Source organism: Mustela erminea, chromosome 10 (assembly GCF_009829155.1).
Source record: "Mustela erminea isolate mMusErm1 chromosome 10, mMusErm1.Pri, whole genome shotgun sequence".
In the NCBI taxonomy this organism is placed as follows: Eukaryota; Metazoa; Chordata; class Mammalia; order Carnivora; family Mustelidae; genus Mustela; species Mustela erminea.
This window is the reverse complement of record NC_045623.1, coordinates 103679086-103686674: the sequence shown is the minus strand read 5'-3', so window position 1 is coordinate 103686674 and position 7589 is coordinate 103679086.

The following is a 7589-nucleotide window of genomic DNA, read 5'->3' as shown; positions in this document are numbered from 1 at the left end:
GGTTTTGTGATATAGACATGTATCAAGTTAATACACTGTTCACCTTAAACTTAACACAAGGTTAGCTGTCCATTTTATCTCAATAAAGCTGGAAAAGAAATAAATAAAAATGCTTCCCTTCTTTTTAAAGTTGAATAAAACGGTGCTGTATACACATACCACATTTGGTTTATCCATTCATCTGTCGCAGGGCATGCGGGCTGTTTGCACTTTTTGGTTATGAGGAACAATGCTGCTATGAACATGCATGTGCAAGTGTCTGAGTTCCAGCTTTCGATTCTTTTGAGTGTGGATCAAGAAGTGAAGAGACTCCTGGCTCTGTCAGAAGAGCATGAGATGCTTGGTATCTGGGTGGTGAGTTCGAGCCCCATGTTGGGTGTAGAGATTACTTAAATGAATAAATAAATAAAAACTTTTTTTAAAAAGTGGAATTGTTGGATGATACGGTAATTCTTTTTTTTTTTTTTCTTTTTTTAAAGATTCTATTTATTTATTTCACAGACAGAGAGCACAAGCAGGCAGAGTGGCAGGCAGACGGAGAGGAAAAGTAAGGTCTCCACCAAGCAGGGAGCCTGATGTGGAACTTGATCCCAGGACCCTTGGACCATGATCTGAACCGAAGGCAGCTGCCCAACCAACTGAGCCACCCAGAGACCCCTAATACAGTAATTCTGTATTTAGATTTTGAGGAATTGTCAAACAGTTTTCCTTCATTATTAACTGTTTAATTGACGTTTCACGCATCGGTGAGGGCATAAATCATACATGAGCATTTTGCTTAATCATCTCAGATCAACGCCCAGATCAGAATCCTCACTGGCTCTCCAGGAGGCCCCTTGTGTTCCCCTACAGCCACCCTCCCCCCACCAGAGACTAGTTTTGCTGGCTTTGGAACTTTATACAAATAGAATCATTTTTTGTTCTTCGGTGATTGCTTTTGTTCATTTAACATATTGTGAGAATCCTCCGTGTAGTTCCCTGTAAAAGTAGCTAATTCATTCCTCTGTGCAAATACACCACCATGGGGGCGTCTGGCTGGCTCACTGGGCAGAGTGCTACTCTTGATCTCAGGGCTGTGAGTTTGAGCCCCATCTTGGATGTGAAATTGACTTAAAATTTCTAATCTGGGGGTACCTGGGTGGCTCAGTGGGTTAAGCTGCTGCCTTCGACTCAGGTCATGATCTCAGGGTCCTGGGATTGAGTCCCACATCGGGCTCTCTGCTCAGCAGGGAGCCTGCTTCCTCCTCTCTCTCTCTGCCTGACTCTCTGCCTACTTATGATCTCTGTCAAATAAATAAATAAAATCTTTAAAAAAATTCTCTAAAAAAAATTTCTAATCTGGAAAACTTTCCCTTCTTTATTGCTCTGGCCTGGACCTCCAGGTAAATTTTAAATTTTAAATTGGGGTAGCAAGTCTCTTTCCTGATGTCAGAGGGAAACTTCCAGTATTTCACCATTATGTTGTCAGAGGGAAACTTCCAGTATTTCACCATTTATTGTAGAATTAGAATTTTTTGTAGATATTCTCTGTCAAATTGAGAAAATTCCCTCTTTCCCCTAATTTCTGAAGAGGCTTTTTAAAAATTTATTTTTTATTTTTTTAAAGATTTTATTTATTTATTTGACAGACAGAGATCACAAGTAGGCAGAGAAGCAGGCAGAGGGGGTGGGGAAGCAGACTCCCTGCTGAGCAGAAACCCCAGTTTGGGGCTGGATCCCAGGACCCTGCGATTGTGACCTGAGTCAAAGACAGAGGCTTAACCCACTGAGCCATCTAGGCACCCCGTGGCTTTTTTTTTTTTTTTTAAATCGTAAGTGGATTTTGATTTTTTCTTTTGCTTGGTGAATTTTATTGATTGATATTCTCTTCACATGCGGAAATGCTTTTAATATCCTTTTCTCCTATTTTTTTGTTACATTGATTTTCGGATGTTAAACTAACCTTGCATTCCCAACCTCTGGTGACATATTATTCCGTTTATATATCCCTGCCTTGGTGAGCTCTAATGTTTTCCAAGAGACTTTTCAAAAAACTAATTTGTCCTTGGGGCACCTGGCTGGCTCAGTCACAGGAGTGCGAGACTCTTAATCTCTGAGTTGTGAGTTCCAGCCCCTCACTGGGTGCAGAAATTACTTAAAAATAAAATCTTAAAAAAAAAAATGGGGGGCACCTGGGTGGCTCAGTGGGTTAAGCCTCTGCCTTTGGCTCAGGTCATGATCTCCGGGTCGTGGGATCGAGCCCCACATTGGGCTCTCTGCTTAGCGGGGAGCCTGCTTCCTTCTCTCTCTGCCTGCCTCTCTGCCTACTTGTGATCTCTCTCTCTCTGTCAAATAAATAAAAAAATCTTTAAAAAAAAAAAAAATGGGCGCCTGGGTGGCTCACTCGGTGAAGCGTCTCCCTTCAGCTCAGGTCATGATCCCAGGGTGCTGTGACTGAGTCCCACGTCAGGCTCCCTGCTCAGCGGGGAGTCTGCTTCTCTCTCTGCCCCTCCCCCTAACTCGTGTTCTCTCTCTTTCCTCTCTCTCTCAAATAAATAAATAAAATATTTAAAAAAATAATTTGTCCAGCATTTCTAATTTTCTTGTTGAAAGTGTTGGTAAAAAAGTGAGTTAGGCTTCCTTTGCTGAGGAGGAAAAACCTTAAAGATTTTAAATTTTGGTATATCTGTTATCTTTTCCTTTTCAGTCTTAGATCAAGATCACAGAGGTTTGTGTGGGCACAAGGCAAAGGGTTTTATATTTCTGATGCAGAGACTGTCCTTCCCTGTCAGACTGTAACTTGGGCCAAAAGGTGATTCCTCTGTCCCCCTTGAAGCATACCAAGGAGGGGTGCTGGTCCCACCTTCTCCTGGGAGACTGACCACACTGGGTCTTTGACACCCTTTCCTAAAGTGCTACTGACACGTTTTCAGGTTACTGGGTTGCTCTGCTGGTCCAACCAGCTGACCTGGGTCATACCGTGGTGACTGTTAAGAACTCAGAAAATTGCCCAGCTGTAGGTCTTCTCCCCACAGATCAGCCCTTCTCCAAGTTGTTCCCTCACAGCCCGCACCATCCCTGGCGTGTTTGGTGACATTGAATCTAAACCCAGTTTTCAGTGGCTCAAAGTTTCATTTAGCTTGGTGGGTCCCTACCTCATTCCTTGTGTTAGGCTAAATATTTCCCCTGGCCCCAAATGTCCATGTCCTGGTCCCTGGAACCTGTGAATGTCACAAGAGACTTGTGGATATGATTAAGGACCTTGAGATGGGGGAGATTATCCTGGATTTTAGGGGTGGGTCCTACATCCAGTCTCAAGCATCCTCGTAAGAGGGAAGCAAGAAGACGCAAGGAGTAGGAGGCGTGGCGGTTGAAACGAGCTGGGAGGGATTCTGGGAGGGAGGCTAGTGACTGCAGAAGCTTGAAAGGGTAAGGGAACGGATTTTCCCCCTCAAAGTCTCCAGAAGGAACCAGCCCTGCCAACAGCCTGACTTGAGCCCAGTGAAACTGATTTTTGGATTTCTGACCCCTGAATCTGGAAGAGAATACATTATGTTGTTTTCAGCCCTGAGTTTCCTGTGGTTTGTTATAGCAGCAACAGGAAACTGATACAGTCTACTTTCACAACCATTCGCTTGAGTGTAAGGGGGAGTCAGAACTCAGTATAGATTTGGAATTGTTTACTGGCTGGTTTCAGGGTGGAGCTGACAGGCATGGACTGTCCTCCAGAAGGCAGGTGGGTGTGGAGTGCATGAAAGGGATATAAGCAAGACTCTGGTCTATAGATGAAGAAGAAGCAGCAGATGGTCCAGCCAGCAGGTGCAAAAGAGAGGACCGGTTCCAGCGCCAGGTCTTATGGTGAGTTTACACAGATAAGGTGCTCTGAATGTTAATGGCAGGCTGGGCTGTAAATGTTGTTAGGAATTGGTTCCGGTTTTGTTAATACCTAAACTAATAATGGAGAAAAGAATTTCCACCAGGGTTTTGGTCTGGCTGGTATTTTTGTGTGTGAATGTGTGGGGGGATGTTACTGGACCAAGGGTAGATATGATGGAGGGATCTGCCTGCTAGTAGACACCCTAAATGCTGAATTCTGGGGAAACGGATGAGTCGGAAGATATCCTATAAGACTGGGTATCTTCCCAGAGAGGTTGGTGGAGGAAACATGGGCATCCCACTGATGCAGGTGGATATGGCTGAATAGTCTGCCAGCAGATTATTTAAAGATTTTATTTATTTATTTGACAGAGATCACAAGCAGGCAGAGAGGCAGGCAGAGAGAGAGGGAAGCAGGCTCCCTGCTGAGCAGAGAGCCCGATGCGGGGCTCGATCCCAGGACCCTGAGATCATGACCTGAGCAGAATGCAGAGACTTTAACCCACTGAGCCACTCAGGCGCCCCCAGCAGATTAGTTAATATGACAATTTAGTTACATTAATACTTACATATAGGGACATAGTTGCAAGTCAGAAAGGAAATAAAAACTTTTTATGTAAGTCAAAAAAGATGCTTCAAGGTTGCCTAACTGGCTCACTTGGTAAGAGCATACGACTCTTGATCTAGGTTGTGAGTTCAAGCCCCATGCTGGGTGTAGAGCTTACTTAAAAAAATAAAATAAGCGGCACCTGGGTGGTTCAGTGGATTAAATCCTCTGCCTTTGGCTCCGGTCATGATCCCAGGGTCCTGGGATCTAGGCCTGTATCAGGCTTTCTGCTCAGCAGGGAGCCTGCTTGCTCCCCCTCATCCCGCACTCTGCCTGACTCTCTGCCTACTTATGATCTCTCTCTCTCTCTCTCTCAAATAAATAAACAAAATCTTTTTTTAAAAATCTAAAAAAAAATAAAAGATACGCAAAAAAAAAAAGTGCTTCAGAATTTGCATATTTTGGCTTTAGTACAACCTGTGTGGGCTCTCAGTTCAGCTCCATTCATTCTTCTTGTGCATGTAATTCTAAGATGAGTAGTCAATTGATTTCTGGCCAAACTGGTAAAAACCAGTACACAAAAAGGCAGGAGATGAGCGCAGGCAAACAGATGACCCTAAGAGGAAACAATTGGCTGCCCATGTGACCAGTGCTATCTGCAAAAATTAAGCAGAAACACACGGGTACCTCCAGACACTCGTGCTGCCCAGCGCGGCTCTGGCCTGGCAGTCTCCATACAGTCCTCCAACAAAAGGGTTAACTCCTGGCAAAGCACGGGGCTTCCAGACCTGCCAAGGCACCAAGTCTCACTTCTGTCCTGATTGGTCACGCCCTGGCCTTCTCAATGTTAATAATTAGAATACCTCTCAGGAACATCAGCTTATATTGCTTTAATAACTAAGCTAGCCAATCCCCGCCCTCAACATCTAAGAAATCAAAAAATATACCAGGGGTTGTTTCATGTGAGGAGAACAGTCTTCTATAGTTATAGGCCCAGGGGACATTTAATAGGTGATGATGCAAGATAATTGATTTTCCTCTCAGTGAGTCTCAGTCATTAGGAAAAGTTTAATTATGTTTAGCTAAATCTGTTTAAGAAAATAGGCATGAGTGTAATACATTTGAGAAGTTTTAATCCAAAAGAGACTGTGTGTTGGTACTTATGTAGAACGGAGCCTTTAACCAGCTAGAAAGCTCACTTGTTGAGCATGACTCATTCTTTAGGATTCCTGAGCTAGCTCTCCTGAATGAAATGGTGGCCCGTCTGTATTACTATAACCAGAATGTGCATATTCTTGGGTAGACAGACCCATTCTTCTAGGCTAGTCTTATGCAAACCTGAGCATTGGCTCACCTGGGCTGACTTGACCACCCCTCCCAGCTCACCTGGGCTGACCACTCCTCCCTGCTCACCTGGGGTGATCACCCTCCCTGCTCACCAGGGTTGACCTTGTCTCTCCGCTCACCTGGCTTGACCTCTCCTCCCTGCTCCCCTGGGTTGACCACCCCTCCCAGCTCACCTGGGCTGATGGTGCTTCCCTGTTTACCTGGGCTGATCACACATCCTTGCCTCCTCCTTTCCTTTGCCTCCGTGGGCCTCCGTCACGGCGCTGTGGTGGCACTGAGGAAGAACAAAGCTCCCTTCTCATTTTTGATATGGTATTACTTTGAAAATGGCATACTTGTCAGTTCATCTCAGCCAGTCCCTCAAGCCATAGGGCTAGAAAAACAGGAGTTTAGAATTAGACACAGCCCTGATGAGCCAGAGATGTGGTCTGATGATGGCAGAAGCGAGTTCAGAGTCGAATGTGACACCCTAAAAAAACAAGTTAAAATGAAACAAATCCTGAACCAAAACAAGCAGCATGCTTCGCAAATACAAGGAGGAAACTCATGTTCAAAGTGAATGGAAAATTTTGTGGTTGAAGAAGACAGTGAGTCAGGGGACGCCTGGGTGGCTCAGTGGGTTAAGCCTCTGCCTTCCGCTCAGGTCATGATCCCAGGGTCCTGGGATTGAGCCCCACATCGGGTTCTCTGTTTGGCGGGGAGCCCGCTTCCCCCTCTCTCTGCCTGCCTCTCTGCCTACTTGTGATCTCTGTCTGCCAAATAAATAAATAAATAAATTCTAAAGAGAAAAAAATGTCTAAAAAAAAAAAGAAGAAGACAGTGAGTTAGAGTGTAGGCAATGAAAGGGACCCTGCTTGACGGTGTTGACGATGTCATTGGAGTCTGCCACCGAGAAGAGGGAGGGACCCTCTTTCTCTAGTAAGATGCCCTCATTAGCAGGTGGGTCCCGGCTGATCCGACCACTCGATTAACCCAATTACTCACTCTAACCGCCTGTTGTCCACGTTAGCCAGCGGCACAGATTCCCAGCCCTCCCCGGTTCTTGCCCGAGCCAAGGATTCAGAGAAGGATGGCTGCTTGGTGAGGTTGCTAAAACGACAGACTCACGTGTGCTTACTGGAGGCCTCCGTGGGGCAGCAAAAGGGCCGGGGCTCCCTGGGCGTCCCTAAAACTCTGAGTGCAGGACAGGGGAACCCGTGGGAAATGGAGTCATGGGGAGTAACCGACGCCCTCCCATTCCTGGGCAGTGGCTGTGGACACCTGCTCCCTGATCCCTCCTTACGGTGAGGACGGGTCCTGTCTCCTCACACTGCCCCGTACCCCCCACTCCCTCCCCCTCTCTGCGGGCTGCCCCTACCCCTCACTCAGCCTCCCTTTCCCTCCTGCCTCCCCGCTCGGGCTCTGCACCAGCAGCCGCCGCCCGCTGTGACTTTCGGGCTCCCTCTGTGCTCCCTCTTTCCTCGAGTCCCACCTCAGATTCCCAAGAAAAACGCTTACACGCCTGGTTCGTGTTTCCCTGCCCGCTGGATGTCAGGGGTCCCTGGCCTTGGGGAGGTCCCCGGCGTCCTTGCTGTCCTCAGGAGAAGTGGGGTCTCACCCAGGGCTGGAGCCCAGCAGGCAGGACGTGACTCTCTTTGCAAAGACTGGAGAGCAAGCTTCTAATTTCTGAAAACGTGTAAGAGAGTTCCAGCAGGGGGGGATGAGTCCTTCATTTTCCCTCCAGCCCCCTCACTAACGGGCTGGCTTCCTTTCTTCGTAAAGTGAGGGATCTGGGTAGAAGGTGCTGCCAGTGGCCACACACAAGGAGGGAGGTCCTCTCGTGAACGCTTATTCAAGGTGG